At 41.0% G+C, this 19,816-nt stretch overlaps 1 protein-coding gene across 1 annotated transcript in view; it reads right to left on the reverse strand.

Moving 5' to 3' along the window:
• The window catches only part of sema3b (sema domain, immunoglobulin domain (Ig), short basic domain, secreted, (semaphorin) 3B), a 135,152-nt gene that overhangs the window by 113,833 nt on the left and 1,503 nt on the right, over positions 1-19,816 (reverse strand). The gene's annotated exons all lie outside the window — the stretch shown is intronic.

Below are 19,816 nucleotides of genomic sequence, written 5' to 3' on the forward strand. Positions count from 1 at the left end.
CATCAGAGTTAGTGTAGGCTAACTACAGCTCATTTAGGATGTAAACAAGTGATGTTTCATCAACGATGTTGAAATTTTTGTTGACAACCCTTTTTTTCATGATGATAATGAGACAGTGACGAGCTTAACTTTGCCCTATGATGACTAAAACATGACGAGATTTTAGTGAGTTTTCGTTGATGTGACGAGACTGGACAAAAATGTCAGTAAGTGGTCTGACAGACATTCAAAATGCATGACGTTTCTGCCTATTTTGCGTGTATTCTGTCCATACAAAAAGCTAAAAAGCAGCTCACATTCTGCACAACACACCTGCAGTCACCATTCATGTGTTACTGTTCTTTAAACAGTCATTTAAATCTGTAAGCAGCACAAAAATGTCCAGTTGTTCTGTGGTCAACTCTCAGAAACAATACTTAACCATGGAGTCAACTTCCATTGAGTTCTGACTGTTACAGAGCAACCAGTGTTTTGGAGTAAAGAGCGACCGTGCTAACTGGAGACTCTCAGCAGAATGTGGCTGTGATGGTCGGCTGAGAGTCACCAGTTAACAGGGTCACACTTTACACTGAAACACCAGCAACGTCTGCATCTGATATTAAATGTGTCTTCTTTATCCAACCAGGTAACCAGGTTTGACCACAAATAAGCTGCCTATATTTGATATCTGGTTTTCACTTTGTTAACTTAATGGAAAAGTTGGTTTTGGGCTGAGGTTATAACCAAATATGGACACAACATAAAAAGTAAATAATAAGTGAGTCTATAACTTGTGATTAACAGATTTTAAGTTACACGTTTAACTGCAGTATATAATCAAAACAGTCTTGTTCATAATATTTAAATAAAATCCATTAATGTCGTGATATATTTGAAAGATCAATTCATGAAAAAATTGTAAGTTGAATTATGGAGATAGAATGTTTCTGCCAACAGTAATGAAGTCTAGCACGGCAGCAGCTTCATCAATGGGAAAGTCTAGACTAGAGCTTACAGTCTGGTAATGGATCTGGTTTTTTACAATTTACACTTTCATTCAGCAGTCGCTTTTGTCCAAAGCAATGCACAACACTGAGCAGTTGGGGGATATTGTACCTTGCTCAAGGGCACTGGAGAGTGCTTAGGAAACACTTCTCCAGTTATCAGTCCAATTCCCAATCTTGGTCCATGACAGGATTTGAACCACAACCAGCGACCCTTCAGTTACAAAGCCAAGTCCAGCTGTGGCAGCAGTGGCTCAGTGGTAGAGTAGTCACCTCTCAATCGGAAAGTTGGGGGTTCGATTCTAGCTCCTGCAGTGGCATGTTGAAGTGTCCTTGAGCAAGACATTGAACCCCAAATTGCTCCCACTGTTGGTCAGTGGTGTGTGGATGGGTGTGAATGTATTAGATAAAAACTGATGGTTTCCAATAGGAAATCCACCATCAGTGTGTGAATGTGGTGTGAATGGGTCAATTAGACTAGCAGTGTAAAGCGCTTTGAGTGGTCTGACTAGAAAAGTGCTGGTCCATTTACCATCCATTCCCTATGAGCTGAGCTAATGGTTATGACGCAAAAGCGTAGGGGTTGTTTTGTGAATTGCAACGCTTGATACAACCTGTCAACCTTGATTACACTTCCCAATACTTGTTAACCTAAGTTAATTTGTCAAAAGACTTATCCTTTCTTTTTTACTAGAACTAGACTAAAACCTTTTTGAGTGTCTGTCTTCTAAATCTGGACTAAAACTAGCACATGTAGAAATGACAAAAATGTGACTTAAACCAATACACATTTTCGTCCTAAAGACTAAGATTAAAACTAAGACAGCGGCCTAAAACAACACTGATGTAAACAAAGAAAATAATCTGTTTTAATGCTTTCTGATCTGATCTTTTCAGCCATGGATCAAAAGGAAAAGTCGTCTGGACACCCTACACTGCACTTTCAAATCCCCCATGTTGAATTGTGTGATGTTTTAATGCCAGATGGGTTGTAATAATGTCTCCAGCATGTTTGGTAAAAAGGTTTTGGGCCTGTTTTCATGGAGCATGTCAGCACTAAGTCCTCAGTGGCAATCAGGAATTACCAGGATCAGATGCTAAACCACTTCAATGATCTCTTTTGTTTAGAGGGCTGAGCTGAGACACACTCCCACACCGTGTGTTTTCTGTTCAAATGTCAATATGGCACATTGAGTTCATTCATTTATTTACTTTTTTGTGTTGACAGAGAGTTAGTATTCAAAAAGAGATCAACAAATAGAAACATAATCCAAGAGCTACCCACCCAGAACAGTTAAGTTTTTCTTTTCCAGCTGGGTCTTTGGTGGATGTTGACAGGAAGTTTCTCTGCACCACCTGCTTGCAGGTTTAGAAACTGTACCTTCCAAACTTAAGCTGACTTAAGCTTGTGTACATTTTTATTGATATGCATCCAAAAAATACTGTGTCCATTTCAGGATAGATCAAAAGGTAAATGCAGCTGGCGTCCATTATGTTTCTGTTGTGGTGCTGTACATCTGTGAAAAATTTAGAGCTCAAATGTTCCTCCTCTGTATATCAGTTAGAGAGTGGAAAAGAAAGAGACTGTCCGGCCAGACGGCTATGACTTGATTTTTAAAGAGCACAGCTTTCCTCTTCCTTCTACAAATACAAAAACAGACCTGAAGTCTTTCCACACACACTCTACTGTAGGTAACTCAACGTGTCAAATGTCTTTTCCACACGACTGGCTGACCCCGAGCCTCCAGCTAACATACCTTTATCTATCCATCTGAAAAGGCCATTTTACTAATAGATGCAGCTACCGCTACATACCAAACATGCTTTCTGTACAGAGTGTATCGGGATGGCTGGCCTGTGTTGTGCTGATGTGTTTGTGAGTGTTTACCAGGCTTATGGATGCGTGTTTGATTATTTGATGCTCATTTTCAGAGTCATGAAACTCCTTCTTGGGTCAGCGCATTTGAGGTTGACTCCACCTCTTTTGAGTCAAGTTATTAACTCTAAATTTATGCTTTTTCAAATTACTGCTGTTTTGGGGAAAACACACACACATGCACACACAATCTATTTGAATCTAATGCATTGGATTTGTGATGCATGCACGAACACAGCCACTGTGCTCGGTTGTGTCACTTTTGTGCACACCAAACAGTGTAGCTTTACCATCTCTGCAGTATTAAATCAATGAACACTTCCACATGTCTTAAAGAATCAAAAAAGAAAAAAACAGGAGAACATTTTTGGAGTGCGGAAGGGTAAAATTTCCAATTCCCAATCTGGGCACGTCTGAGACTTTTTAAATTATTTTCTCTGATTCTGACGTGTGATACAATCAGTAGCAAAATGTCTTTGTTCCCCATCTGTCTGCTTGTTAGTGGGAAGAGGCTGGGTTTCTAGACACACATGTGCATGTAAGAGCACACACACACAAACACATACACACACACACTGAGACACACCCATCCCAGTCCCCAGGTGCAGTTTGTGGAGATGGAGGCTCTCTGAAGGTGAGCCCCGTGGTGCGCAGAGGCGAGATGCTGTGCTCTGTTAGCGTGTGTGAGTGTGTGTGTGTGTGTGTGTGTGTGTGTATCAGTCCTTTCATGTATTCAGTTGTCTGCGTTTGGGACTCTCCGTCTTTGAGACACAAACTTACATTTCACTCTCTTTAAGATATTACCCCTCAGTGTCATTCAGCGATGGACAAAAAATAATAAGCCAGAGTGAGATTGAGAGCTTGAGGAAAGAGGAGGTGTGTGTGTGTGGAGGGTGGAGGGTGGAGGGATGTAGCTTTTATCTGGAGGAGGGGAAGCCAAATTAGAATGTGGCATGATCCCCCCCTCCTGGGACTGAGTCAATTAGCCTGCCTGGAGTAGCTGCCAAGGGGCTGGGGGATGGTGTCGGTGAAGAGGGTGGTGGTGCTGGTGGTGTTGGTGAGGGAGGGGGGTTAGTGCTGGAGATGGAAGAGGCCAAGGGCGTATGCAAGAGGGTTTTCACGAGAGGGTGGGTGGATGTGGAGGAGAACTCACAGAGATAGACAGGACTGAAGAGTTTGCAACATGATGGCCTGCCAGGCTGGGGTGATGCAATATAAACAAGAATACAGCTGCAGGAACAGAAAGGTGAGGGTTACAGCATTTCTACACGAGGAGGGAACTTGTGTGGAGAATTCAGGAGCAGTAATCTCAAAACCTCAATCCCTCTCGAAAACAAAATAAAGAAAAAAATAAAGGAAAACAAATCTTTAAAAAGCAAATCCAAGTCAATGGGTCCATCACGAGTCCCTGCTGTAAGCTCTGTTGATGCTTCTAAAACTGCAATGAAACGCCCCATGTATTAGCCTACCCTGTGAAACAAACTGCATTAAAAGTACAAAGATAATGCAACTATGTCAAACGTTTGTGTCTTTAGCTCTGCAGATCACTTCACTTTATTTTGCATAACATTCAGAAACATGCAGTCAATTTTCATAAAAGAAAATATGTTAGGAAAGTTTATATGCACTAAAACGAAAAGCTTTAAAGCTGTTTGAAGCTAGGTAATTATTATTAACACCGTTTTGAGACCGTTATGGCCCGTTGGTCCTATCTACGCAATATAAAAAACCAAAAAGAATGAAAAAAATCCATTCAGTACAGCAGCTGCAAAACGGCTTAATAATGACCAATCTGAACCGCCATTTCCCTCATTTCGGATTTGTGCGCGAGTCCATCCAATCCCCTGTCTCCCCTGCTCCGCACCGTACTGCCCATGGTCCCACCTCATCCTTCCCCACTACCCCTCTCACGTCAGCTAGCTGCTCAGCTACCGAAGCATCATGGAGCCAGAGAAGACCGAAACCAGGAAGCTGTTATTGTTACCCTCCACAGGGAAAGGAAGAAAGTGAAAAAGTTTCAAGGACAAGGCTGAAGCAAGGAAGAATTATGAGCGATACATGTGCCAACAGAGACTGAATATTGGAGAAATGTACGACCGGTGGAAAAAGCTGCAGAGGGATTTGGGACAGAAGACTGACGCAGAGACAGACAAATTTCTGTTGAACAGGTAATGACTTTGTTTACCACAGTGGGAGATGTCAGCTGAATTACTCTGGTTAGTCTGTGCCTATACTGGCTAATGACTGAACGCTACCGGTTACAATGGGTCGGCTCTGTCAATAGATTTTAGCATAAGTTAGCCACACATCTTTAGCATTGTAAACTGAGCTGGTGAAGACACGCCGAGAAAGGTAGAGCCTCGCCCACAGTCGGCTCTGCTCTGATCAGCTGGCAGTGGCAACGCCAGACCTGCTTCGCCGGCTAATTCATAGTTTTGATCACGCCAGTCCAATTGAAAAAGCTACCACTGTGTGTCACAAGGAGGATGACTGTCTTGTTTGTGACATTTTCTGCCGGCCGTCTTCTTGCTCTGTCGGAGGGGGCGTGTTGTTAGGAGGCGAAGAAGGGCGATATGAGCTGGGGGGCGGGATCTTGGATCACGGAGGAGAGGGGTGAGTGAGGCTGCGTTTTTCAAATGTGCCCCATCAGCCAAACTGGGTTTCAGATTGTAGACCATAGCTTTAAAGGACAAAAATGGTCAATCGGAAGTCAGTAGCAGAAAGAGTGAACCAAAAGCCGCGTTTCCACCAAGCAGTCCGGGTCGGTTCGTCTCGGTACGGTGCGCTTTTAACGGCGTTTCCACAGACTCATCCCGGGACGGATCCCTAAAAACCGAGACGAGCCGTCCCACTTTTTTGGGACCCTTTCGTATGGGTGCCAGACTGAACCGATCCGCTCTCGGGAGGTGGAACAACACACTGCAGACGGTTGATTGGTCAAAAGAATCGTCACTCACCCCGACAGCGGCTGCATTTCTCCTTGCGGCTCACAGACTTCTCTGAAACAAAGCTTGATTGCACTTTGTAACAGAGAGTTACATGAAAATCACAGAGAGGACGAAATGCTGCATGCCTTCCATCCATGCTCTTTGTTTACTGTGTCGCGTTTTCTTCTTTGTTGGATTTAATCGCGGGGTAAGCTGCTACGGCATCGCGCTATTGTTTACCAGCTGGGGCTTCCGGCATGCGGCTTACACGCCGCCCACCACGAGAGGGTACAGTTTGCTGTGGAAACGCAAACGGGATGAGACTTTACTGTCCCAAACCGTCCCAAACCGTAGTGAACCGACCCGTACTGCTTGGTGGAAACGCAGCTAAAGTTTCAAACTGATCCAAACAGATAATCCACCAATCACAACTGAGGTATTGAGGATTGATGATGAAAACTCTTGTTTGCTTGTGGATTATTCGACCGTGTATCAGACACAACGACCTGAGATAAGGTATTTATCAACAGTTACATAGCGATGGTGTTTGAAACGTGACAATAAGCAAACTTTGCCAGTTGGTTACGTAGTTCAGTCACTGGCAGTGTTGGGTGTAACAAGTTACAAAGTAGCGAATTACATAATGTAACTACATTTTGGGGGTAAAGAGCAGTGTAACAAGTTACTACTAAAAATATGGTAATGAAACATAGATCTTCTTTCAGTTGGGCACAACTTTACTTTACCCAGGGACGATTTGACAGCAACACTGCCTCAGCAGCACGCAGGCGCAATAGTCACGGGCTCTCCTTCCACACTGAGGCTGGTACTCACAATAGCATGCAGAGAGCAGTCAGCCATCATGGTACCATTGTTTTTCTTGTCAAGTGCTCTGTGGCATTTTTCAGAATAAAGAGCACAAGAGAATTACCTGTTATGTGCTCCATAGTTAGAACTTTATGTAGGCCTACACACATTGAGGAAATGAGATGGGGTTTTGCACAAAGTCGAGCACCATAAAAGTAATGTAAAAGTAGCGAGTAATGTATGAAGTTTCTTTCCATAGAGGGTAACTGAGTAAAGTAAGGGACTACTTTTTCAAGAACCTGAAAAGAGAATACACTACTTTTTAAAAGTAACTTCCCCAACACAGGTCAATGGCCACATTTAGCGCTACTCTCAGCCCAGTGCTCTAAAACATGTCTGTAATGTGTAACGTTAGTGAATCCTGATTATGTCCTGCCAGTCATCTACCAAGCAGAGCTAACGTAACATCACTCTTCATTTTATTGATAGACTCTCAAGTTTGAACAGACCACAGCAGAATAACTGCTGACTGTGGGTTGGAATGAACATTAGCACAAACAGTTTAGCTCCTGTGTTAGCCTTTAGCTCGTGCTCTATCTCTCTCCTGTTTATCTTTCTTCTGCTCTTCTGTCCTTTTTCTATCAGACAGTTAGGCTCCAGTGTCCACCATCACTACAAAATTAATCACAGAAATCGTTTTCAGCAGAAAAAAACACAGATATCTCTTCTCTCTACTAAACTTCGTCAGCCGGCGGGGTGATGTTATAGAGAGTCAAGTGTGCTGTATCCTTTCTTGTGCTCTTTTGGTGTGAGTTTAACATTATTGTTCCTTTAAGTCAAATATATCTTAGTTACTCATCACTGTTGAGACTTTTGAGTAAATGTGAATTTGACAACTTTCTGGGGGGGAAAAAATTAGAAAAAAGTCAAACGTAACACCTGTGAAAGTACGTGAGCATTACATTCTGCACAATGGATAATGTTCAAGGGGCTATGTGCCAAACTCGTACCCAAGATAATCTAATGATTCATAATAAAAAAGAGATGCCCCCTGTACAGTTTGAGGACAGAGAAATGTGCTCTCAAACCAAATTTGTGTTTGTTTTTTTTTTGCTGTAAAGATGGCCTTTTATAATGGATGTATATGTGGCTAGATGAGGCTATGGGTCAAGCCTCAAGTGGACATTGAAAGAACTACAGGATTTAACCATGTATCTCCAGGATGGAGGTTTCTGCCTGGGTTAAAAAAAAAAAAAAACTCACCAGGCAGCTTGATCCCTTTCACCTGTTCCATTATAAATCATCATGATACTATTCTTCTCATCCCCAGTCATCAAAACTTGTGAGAAAGTGAGCCAAACCAAAGTGAGACACCTGATACAAAAGATGAAAAACATCTTTGTGAAGGGCTGTTAGTGAAGCCGACAGCAGCTGGACTTCAGCGTTGATCATAAGTGGATGGTTAGAGGCTGGAAGTTCTGGCAAAACGCCATTTTTATGCCGAGAATCATTTCCATGGACCAAAGCCATCACTACTGCAGCAAATCACTCCTGGCAGCACGGCTAGCCTCATGAATCAGCTTCAAACAAAGACGATCAACGATGGAAATTAATTAAAGAAGCATGGATCCTTAAAGCACGCCCAGAAACAGAATAACACATCTTTCTCTCTGCTTTAATAAATCTTTATCTTATTGTGATTGTGAGCAGCTGCAGAAGAGGGGTGAGCAGGATTACAGGTGCTGAGAGCAAAGAGATGAGGAAGAGGAGGGGGGCAACGGAGAAAAACAGGGGGAAAGGGAAGGAACAGGCCAAGGGAGGAGGGAGATGAGAGGAGAGGGAGGGGGATACAGAAGAGTTGTTTTTGAAAGGTGGAAGGATGAAGCAGATGGGGAAAAAATGAGCGAGGGAAGAGGTGAGGAAGGGAATACTCGCCGAGGAAGGGTAACAAAGGAATGACATAAAAAACAAGGTGTTTTTTTGGTGACCACCTTCCTATCGTTATAGAAATCTGCTCAGAGTCAAACTACCTGACAGACAAAAAAGAGGGAGGAAAAAACCCTTGGCTGAAAAGTGACTGTGGTTCATTGTTCATGAGTTTACCAAATGAGGAACCAGACAGGAGCATGTGTGTTTAGTGTCATCATCAGTGGAAAGTGAGAGTGGCAGCTGACTTGACTGACAGATTCAAAAATGAAGAGGAGAGGAGCCTGTTCTGCACGCGCTCAGTAGCGTGTCACCAGTCAGGCCTGTGTCTCCTCCTTATCTGACAGGCACACTGCAGAACAGCAAAATCCCCTGCATAAGCCCCTCCAGCGCTCCTCTGGGACAGGTTTTGTGTGTGTGTGTGTGTGTGTGTGTGTGTGTGTGTGTGTGTGTGTGTGTGTGTGTGTGTGTGTGTGTGTGTGTGTGTGTGTGTGTTTGTGTATGTGAGTGTGCAGAGAGAAATATACAGACAGTTTCTTAAACTTTAAGTGTCATTGAGTGTAAGTGTGTGTGTGTGCACATGTGTGTGTGTGTGACAGGGACAGCAGGAATCTCGTTATTTTCCTATCGTCCTTTGAAAAAGCCTCCTAATTCCACCTCACCTTCAACACTGCATGACCGCCCAAGGTGACAGGACAGCTCCAAGTCCAAACTCACACACTCACCCAGCCACACACACACACACACACACACACACACACACACACACACACACACACACACACACACACACACACACACACACACACACACACACACACACACATCTACTGAAAAAAAAATGAAAGTGCAATTACAGGTCATCCCAGCAAAAGAGAGGTTGTTCTGCAACACTGCAGGAAAGACCTGAGCTTTGGAGAAATTAGGAAGGACAGGAAGGGTGTGTATGTGTTTGTGTGTGTGTGTTTGTGTGTCTTGGGGGGGGGGTATGTCAGCTAAACAAAGGTAAGAAGTGGGGCACAAAGTGTTTGCGAAATCTTCAAGGAGACACGTGGCAAATTTCCATGGCCTTGTGCTGAATGGTCCCATTAATGTTTTGTGTTTATGTCATATTTAAAGTTTTGTAATGTAAAGTGTGTGTGGTGTATAACTAAGAAAAACAGTCAACTATTATTGTGTTTGGGCATTTATTCACACCAAAATGCTGTTTGGGTCGATTGAAAACACAATTTTTGAAAAAGGGCACACACATGAATGGATTTTTTTTTCTTAATCACAACCACTTTTGACTGGGACGGTAATTTAAAACGGAAAAAGGATGATAACAGCAGCAGCAAACAAATCAAAGTGTTTTTTAACTGCTGATAGTTCTTCAGATCAAGTTAACATTTTTCAAGTGTCATCAAAGTCTTATTTGTTTGTACTCAGCGCTCTGGTGAACAGCTTGTGTTCGTTTTATCCTACCAACTGGTAGGGATGGGTAACAAATTAGGTACTTTTATAGGTACCAACCGAATTCTATCAAAAGTACCAGGTACCGATTCCTGTAAAGTCAAATGGTACCACGTTGAGGTACCTAAACACATCCTTGTGACTGTGAGGGAGTGGAAGAGAAGGTGATTTTCCGTGCTGGACATGAAAACAGCAGTGCAAGGTCAAATATTGAAGAATAAATAAATATATTTATTTATTTATTCTTATTAGAATCTATATCTATATCTATATATATATATATATATATATATATATATATATATATATATATATATATATATATATATATATATATATATATATATATATATATACAGTGGGTTGCAAAAGTATTCATACCAATGACCAAAACTCAATTTCTCAGCACAGAGCAAAGGAAAAGTGTGTTTCACCTGTTTGCATGAAAGAAAATGGCACAAACACAGAAATCCATCACTTTTTTTGTTCATAAGCACTCTTTATTGTAGATAGATTGCACAAGTCTGTATTTCACTGTTGCAAAAGTATTCACACCCTTGCACCAAAGTTGTTATATTTAGCCAAAAATGAATGCATACCATAAACTACTGCATTTCAAGTGTCACAAGCTTGCATTTAGTCACGTGACTTGTATAGGCTTGATTACCCTCTTTAAATAGTGCCCAATAGCCACCTGTCAACAGTCACCCCATGCTTGTCAACAGACAACAGTCATGAAGTCCAAGGGGCTGTCAGAAGACCTCAGCGAGATAGTTGTAGAGAAGCATAGAGATAGACAAAGCTATGCAGCCATTGCAAGTTCACTCAGTGTGCCAAAAAGTACTGTTGCATTACTGGTCCAGAAGTGGAAGCGCCATGGTACCACTGTGAACCTCCGAAGAACAGGGCGTCCCTCCAAGATCACAAGAAAAGCCAAAAGGAAACTGCTCAGGGAAACTAGAGCAAACCCCTCCGTAACTCTTGGAGACTTGAAGAAGGCTCTCCAGGTTGCTGGGACTAATGTACACAAGTCCACAATATCCCGCATTTTACATAAAGAAGGTCTTTATGGGCATACTGCAAAGAAGAAGCCATACCTGAAGAAACAACATCTCAAGGCTCCTTGGCAGTATGCTACCACACATCTAAAAGACACTCCAGCGATCACTCCAGTGATCAGGTCAAATGAAACAAAAATGGAACTTTTTGGCCTGAACACCAAGAAGTATGTTTGGCACAAAGCTAACACAGCCGATGATCTGGCTCATACCATCTTTACCATGAAACATGGAGGTGGTAACATAATGCGTTGGGGCTGTTTCTCTTCCTCTGGTCCTGGTGAGCTTGTTCATGTACAAGGGACTATGGTTAATGCAAAATACATTGACATCCTGGAGAAGAACCTCTTCAAGTCTGCAAAAAGCCTGAACCTTGAGAGGAGGTTCACCTTTCAGCAGGATAATGATCCTAAACATACAGCTGGAGTGACACAAGAATGGCTCAGGAAGAAGAAAGTGAAGGTTCTAGACTGGCCAAGTCGAAGCCCTGATCTCAACCCAATAGAAAACCTGTGGCTGGATCTGAAGATTGCCGTTCACTGGAGATCACCAAGGAACCTGACTCAGCTGGAGCCGTGTTGCAAAGAGGAGTGGGCAAAACTGTCAAAACAACACTGTGCAAAACTTATTGCTGGCTATCTAAAGCGACTGGAAGCTGTTATTGCTGCCAAAGGAGCGGTAACCAAGTACTGACCATGACTTGGTGACTTGGTGTGAATACTTTTGCAACAGTGAAATACAGACTTGTGAAATCTGTCTACAGTAAAGAGTGCCTATGAACAAAAACAGTGATGGATTGTTGTGTTTGTGCCATTTCCTTTCATGCAAACAGGTGAAACACACTTTTCCTTTGTTCTGTGCTGAGGAATTGAGTTTTGGTAATGGGTATGAATACTTTTGCAACCCACTGTATATATATATATATACACACACACACATATATATTCTGTTTGGAGGTTTTTTTGTTTTTTAAAATATTTCTCTGATCAAAAAAAAAATCATTCCTGTATTTTTAAAGTGTTTTTAATGTAGTTCTGTGTTACAGTGTTCGACTGTAATTTTACGATATGCATCAAGAAACTTGCTTGCTTTTACCGTTTTTTTTTTTATGTATATATATGTATTTTTCTACAGTGCCCTCTGTATCCTTTTGCCAGCTTTATGTGACATTTGTGTCTGTTCATCGCTTAGTATTATCAGTATTATTATCTGTGCTGGGCTAGCTAAATGAAAATGTGAGTAAGACGAAGAGGACAGCAGTTTTTGCCTGGCTCCCAAAGGGCACAAGGAGGAGATGAGAAAACCTGTCGTGATCCAGCTCTGCTTGAGATTATCTCTATGAACTGTAGAAGGTTAGAAACATAACCCTGGTGGTAAACTGTCAAAAGGCATCGCAATACATACACACTAGAAACAAGGGGAGTATTACGTTCACTTGAAGCCACTTCAGGGTAAATCAGGAATACAGAATCAGCTTTTTGTAAACCATCAATCCAACCTGAACACTGCCACCTCAGGATACCGCTCTAAAATAAAGGAAAAAACAGATTCATAAGGCTTACTGAGGAACTAGGATTAGTTCAAATGCGTCAAAACCCAAACCCTTTCAACATCATGTGTATCCTTTTATATCCCAGGAGTGGATGGGTGTGTGTGATGATAGCACTTAGTATAAACATTAAGAATTAGGAGAAGCAGGACTCTTTTCCAAATCAAGCAGGGAGTGTGGTTGTGCAAAGTGCCAAAGAAATCAGCAACAAATCCCAATGACTGAGACAGTCTTTTTGTCTCTCTCATGCAAGACTGTTCCCCAATACAGAGGAAAGGAGGAAAGGGAAGGACATGTTTTTCCTCAACATAAATTTTGTAGATATTGTGCCAAGTGAGTGTAAATACTTTATGGCAAGAATTACACTGAAAGAACAGCAACTTTATTGAATTTGTGTGACTTGTCAGATGTAAAGACTTATTTGGACAGGTTTTCTTTTTCTGTCGTGTTCTGTTTTCGTATGTCTTAATGAGTGGTTAAATCATAATCAAGCACACTGACTTCAGACAGATTAAGACCAGCTTTACACACAGTTTGTGCTCATTAAAACCTCTAATATTTGGACTTAAGTATTTTAAAAAATAAAACCCCAATTTTCCCTCCTCTGAACAGCCTGAAGATACAATAATCTGATCCCAAATCAGTTAACCCAGCCAGGTAACACATCCATCCACTCACTCTGAAGAGTATCCACTGATAGAGGACTGAGATTGGACCGGCATGTCCTCAGTCTAACCTTTGCTTCAACTTTTATCTGATGTCATCAAGTTATCGCCATTCAGCATCTGAAACATCTGCATGGTTAAGCAACACTGACTAACTCAAGTACTTTGTCTTAGAAACATTGTCGTCAGGACTTGCTATTGTTGTGTTAAAATAACAAAGCATCAGATAAAATCTGAGAGAGTTTTCTAGCAGAGTATCCAAAAACTGATTTGTGCTGTATACAGATGACTCCCTCTTTTGCTGTTTCCTAAAGTTCAACATACAAATCCTCGTACGGAAAGTAAGTCTCACCAAACACTGGTCGTAGTGGCTCCTCTGCTCTCCTTCATTCAAACAAAGTCTACCATTGTGATTTAGTTCCGATCATTTTCTCACTCTTTTGAAGTCTCATCTTAACTGATGGTCGAGCTCACCCTTTTAAGGTTTTATCTACTCCATCTGAGTATCCAACGTCCATTATCTTCCTTTTTAACTCAGTGATAAATCAGGGAAACTGTCTTTGCTAATCTCAGGCCCAGCTCTTTTGTTATGCATTCATCCATCCATCCATCCATCACTGGGTTTTCTTTATCTACTCATATCAAATTACACCTTAAACACTGCAAACCAATTATCCTGAACTGCGTTGGATGCCAACTTCAAACTCAAGGTTCAAATTAGTCAATACACATGCATGGGTTTGTGTCATTTCACACAATACAAAATAGTGCTCCATTTAGTTTTGTTATTTGGTTGCTCACCACTCTGATTCCCTGCACCTGTATGCTTTGCTTGTAAGTAGCAGCTCAAACTTTGTAAAATGTCCAGTTTCTTTGTTCAGTTTTATTTCTTATTGAGTGTTTTCTGTGCCCCTGACCCTGGTGCGATAACCATTTTACAAAGATAGTTGAAGCCGAGTATGGTTTAACTTGAAGCACTTCAATGATGTTTCACTTCCCTTTGACATGAAGTTCAAATTACTTTTGACTTGTCATCATGGAGATCGTTAGGGTGAAATATGTCATTCAGAAGAACAGTGGTGTTGCTATTTTATCACAGTAGCAGCAGGAAGACAGAACAGCAGATTAACCACAGTGTTCAAATTAACATGAGAAACAACAGTACGGTATTATCAGAGCTTATTTGTACTGAGATGAATGTGTCAGTGCTGACAACTTTAGTGATCATGTAAAAACCACAAGCATCAGCACAGATCTGTAATAAAAGGCTGGAGACAGAAGGAGGTGTAACCATAGACTGTTTATAGAATGGACTGCGTGGCTCCAGCCAGAGTGTGCGCATTAGAGACTATGGCTGTTTTTCAAACCGCCTCCCACACTAGCAGTCCGACTATTTTGGCTGAAATTCAGTATGTAGTAGGTAGTATGCGAAAACTTGCAAAATCTGCTGTATGACAACAATCCCCAGATGTCCTACTGATCCAGGAAAATTTCTCAGTATGCAACGGACCAGTCTACCTGACATATACTGTTTACAACAATATACGGGGCTAATGCTGTTTGTCAATGCAGGTGACAGGTTTTGGTGAATTACTGCCATCTACTGGATTAAGTTAGCAGTATAACTACAACACCACAACATTAACGTTATATGGTCTGTGAGACAGAAGTGAAGTTATGAGAAAGAAACACCTGTAAATCATGTCACTTCTGGTTATTAAAGAGGCGTTTATTTCTACAAATTCACTAAAACCAGTACAAACCAATAATTACTATTTTTAACCACATGCGGATCATATGGAAGAGGTTTTACCATTAGCTGTTAAAAAATAAAAGGTCAGTCCCTTTCAGATAAAAAAAATAAATCAATAAACAATATAACTTTTGGTGTAAGATTAAAAATCAATTATGTTTTTCTGTGGCATGATGAACAAAATAATTAAAATGTCACAATCGACCCATAGTTTGTTCTGTACATTTTAAAAAAGGTTTTTTAAAAAAAAAAAAATCATCAGCTGTAGCTCTGCCATCTGAAACTTAAATCCAGAGTTGTATATTATAAAACAGCCCCAACAGAGCAGTCATACTACATACTACATGCAAAAGCAGTGGGTAGTATGTAGTGCCTACTACATACTACATTCACATGTAGTATGTAGTAGTTTAAAAAAAAAACAGCCTATGAAAGACTCTGAGTAAAGCCAGGTGACAAGTAATTGTTTTTTTTTGTTTGTTTGTTTTTTTATTTTTGTTTTTTTCTGGCTAAAGTTGACCACAGCTCATCTGGAATAACTGGGGAGACAGAGTTTTTACCTGTAGTGGAGCCAGTCACCAGGGGGAGCATTTTCTTGGCAACTGAACTTCGAACCAAGCAAGATGGTGTCTATTTTTTTACAGTCTATGGCTGTTAGACAGAAACTGTGTACCTTTACTTTTTACCCTTTCACTATCACTTTTTTCAAATGTAAAGGGATATGAAGTGTTTAATTTTTATATTTAATATCGATAATATCGATTTGGCATGCCATGAGCCACACTTATCAGCAGATTTGCCCACTGCGTGTGGACAAAAGCATTTTTTAAAAATGAACAAGTTTCATTTTTTTGAAAATACCCAGCTAGGTTTGGACATGGCCTCTGCCTCCTAATATAACCTCTATCTGGTGATTGTCACCAGCTGAGGGAGAACATCACAGGTGCTCCTGATATCTGCTAATTAGGGAGACAACCTGAGGACTTAATTTTGATTGGACTTTCTGACAAAAATTCTTTGGATGTCAAACCATCAGATCTGTAACATTTCTGCAGAAACGACAAGACAGACCAAAAAGTAGACACACATGTTGATACAAACAGTTAAAATGCACAGTCTGTGTACACAGAGCTGTGCAACTGTGCTGGCACACACACACACACACACACACACACACACACACACACACACACACACACACACACACACACACACAGATTATAATTTTTATAAGCAGTAACTGCCAAACTAAGGACAACTTGGCATCTCTTTATTCCTAATCAGAAGGATCAAAAAGAGACAACAAAAAATGAATAAATGAAAAAAAACTGATGAAAGTTTGATGCTAACAGCCTTTTGCTTTTCATTTGAACAAGAACAACCTCCACTCCCATCTGTCCCCTCGGGCTATATGGGAAAAAGTCAATATTTCAAGAGAGCAGAGAAACTCATTAAATATTTCAAACAAAGGAAAACTGACATCGCTGCCCAGTCTCTCTTTCACTCCCCACCTAACCTCACCAGTTCTCTGGTGTTTATCTTTCTGCTTCTTCACTCCACACATCTGTCAGCTAACGCAGAGCTAACACTGACCATCCGATGGAAGATATTTCTCCTGTGGTCTCAAGAAGCTCAGGGTATTGTGTCATACTTTTCAAAGTCTTTGCCTTGCACATTTGTTAGCTACTTTCTGCTGACCTGGTGGTTATTTCAGGCTGAGGGAAGGGTTATGAAGAAGGTTAATGGGTTTTCCTGCAGAGGACAGGTTGAGATAAGGGTTAATGGGTTTTAAGGTGTGGCAGTGGATCAGCGCGTAGCCACCTTAACCGTAGAGTTACCTTGGGTGTCGATTCATCACTAGGCAATCAGTGGCACCGCCTTGAACCCACAGGAGCTGTTAGGTTAAATAAATGTCCACTTTGCTGCTGTCTGAAAGTGATGGAGCACAACCTGTGAATACAGGGTGAAAGCTATTACATGTATGTTGTCCTGTACATGGTCGCCGACTGTCCTGGGAAAACTGTGTGATAGGCTCTAAACTTGCAGAGTTTTGGAGGAAATTCACATATAACAATGGCGGACATAGATTAACATAATTCAAATGAAAAGAACATGTTCAGAGTCCCCACTTTGGCTTCTTCACTGACGTTTTCAACACGTTTTTTTTTTTGTGGCTCAATAGAGGAGCCATTCTAAAACCAGTAAAATAATCCTCAAACCATTTCTGAAAAGCAGTTAATGTCTTAAGCTGTTAGCCAGGTAATTAGCGGAATAATGTAAAGTAGATGGGTAGTTATGCAAATTACATCCCCAAGAGAGTCCCCTCCCCCCAAGCCATTCATTACTTCCTTACTTAAATAAGAAGAAGGCAGTGATTAGGATACGATGATAGTGCTGCTGTCACCAACAGAAAAGTAACCTCACCAAATTAAGAAAGACTTTAAGTCCAGTTTTGTAGATTCAAGCTTGGTTTATGCTTGACGTATCTCTGAGGTCTTTGTGGCTTTGCTCAGACAAATGACTTCAGCAGCCTCACCCACTCCCGCGATTCTTTTCAAGCAGGAAATTCCTACATTGCGCAAATACAAAAATTTTAACTCCCACATGGAGACGTGCGGACAAACAGTAGCTCCAAATTCCCAAAGTACAAAAATACATTAATATGATCCATCACACAGAACTCATTGTGATGAACATTTCCTGGAGTGAAATTGTGGTCACACCGAGGGGCGACATCCGGTTAGTTAAAATATAGCCTTTGCAGAAGTGCTAAAAGTCGCTGCTCATCTAGAATCCTCTTGAGGCTGGCTGCAGAAAGACTGGAAGTCACGTACACCAAGCCAAAAAAACAGACTTTTACAGCATTAAAAAACATATTTACAGCCTGGTTTAAAAAACAGCTTGGGTCTAAAATGCTGATTTCACCATCAGCACACACTGTACGTTGAGTGAATTTTTTTCTAACTCTGCGGTTTAGAAGTTGTTAGGATTATTTGATTTTCCAATCAGAGGCACAGCTCAGGTCATGTGATCGCTGGGCGCCCTATAGCTGCCTGAAGAAAAACTAACAGCCGGCGTCATAGCAAATGTGGCTGCAGATTGGATTCATTTCACGGCTTTAGGAACAGACTAGAGACGTCGCGGATGCGTTATACAGTCTATGGGTCACACTCAACGAAGAAGAGGAATTCACAAAAACATGTTGTAAACAGCGATAACAACTGCTTCAACCCCAGTTTAGTACCATGGTGTGTGTGCAATACACCACCCCTGCAGCTTAGGAACAGACGCCGCGCTTAGTGTTAAAAGGTATGTAAGCCACAAATGTTCTCTCATGCTGATTTGGGGCATCTCATTTCAGTGCTAGCATGCTAGCTTTTGGGATAGCTTGTTGAATAGTTCTATGTTTAAGCTAGTTAGCTTGTGTATGATCTGCAGATATCATCTTGCCAAAGTGATAAGCTTTGATCATTTATTCTTTGTTTACCAGCATGAATTTTCTGCTTTATTCATTTTCATTTGAGAAACAATACTGGCCCTAGCTCTGCCTTCAACAGGCTGTCTCTAAAATCTTAACCTGGTCTAATGTTTTTTTATTTTTTCATGGATCTTCCTTTTTTAAAGCAGCACATTTTAGTAACAGTACTTTTTGAAGACATAAACATGCAAATCAGTGCTGGGCTAATGGCTAACTATCTACAATTTACAGCTAGACTAACTTTTTTTTTTTTTTTTTTTTTTTTTTTTTTTTTTTTTTCAATCAAAATAAATCTAATTAATGTAGCACATTTAGCACTGTAGCCATTTCATTCCATTAGTTGACTAAATTCAAACCAGCACCATTGATAGCCTACTTTGGCACCAACTGTTTGTTTACAGATTTGGGTGTGGTGAGAAATGATGCTAGGTTAGCATCAAGCGCTTGCCAAACAAAGAAGAATAGGGTACAGAAATGCTTTTTATATTTTAACCTTTTTCCTTTACTTTTTCAACACAGCAAAGACTCCAGTGATAGAATTCAGAGCAGTTTCTTTTAACACATTTCTTCCTCCTGAACTACAGAAGCCTTGATCCTTCCTTTTTGGCCAAAATTTGTTAAATCTGCAAATTTATCCTTGAACAGGGTAAACTCAGAAAAAGTGGCCACTTATTGTAAAATCTTTTCATTTTAAATACTTTTAAAATCAGTGTATGGAACAAGTCTTTATTTAAACCACTGCAGTAAAATGTTAAAGTAGCTAAATGGCATTTTTAAAGGCAGAAGATGAAAGATGAAAGCTGCACTCACTGAGTATCACAACTCCAACAACAGAAGATATCCATCATGTTACACCTTGCCCAACCATCCATCTCACCCAGACAACACCTCATTGGAAAGATAAATAAAGGGTTAAAGTATAGTTCAGTGGTATGGTAATGGAGGGGTGACCGTGCAGGTTAAGGTGGGTTTTGGGTGGAGGGGTCATAAAGACCACTGAGACCTGGGATTACAGGACTGAATAGGTGAGATGACAGACAAAACACACACCTGCGTGCCTGAAAACACACATATACACCCACTCACACAAAAAAAAACCTCAGGTGATAACTGGGTATGAAAAAAAGCAGATGCTACAAATAGTATGAAAGAGAACAGATATATTATAGCTTATAAAGGCAGGCAGACATATTGTCATAAGAAAAGGAGGAGGGAGAGAAAAGAGGAGGGTGGGATGAGGAATGAGAGCAAAGCAGAGTGGCATGGGATAAGCCTCTGTCATTAGTTGTGGGATTTAAGCGAAAACCTGCAGAAAAGGCAGAAGTAAATGAGATTAGAGAAC

Source organism: Halichoeres trimaculatus, unplaced genomic scaffold (genome assembly GCF_033239565.1).
Source record: "Halichoeres trimaculatus isolate MK-OKI-2021-1 unplaced genomic scaffold, fHalTri1.1 fHalTri1_scaffold_11, whole genome shotgun sequence".
In the NCBI taxonomy this organism is placed as follows: Eukaryota; Metazoa; Chordata; class Actinopteri; order Labriformes; family Labridae; genus Halichoeres; species Halichoeres trimaculatus.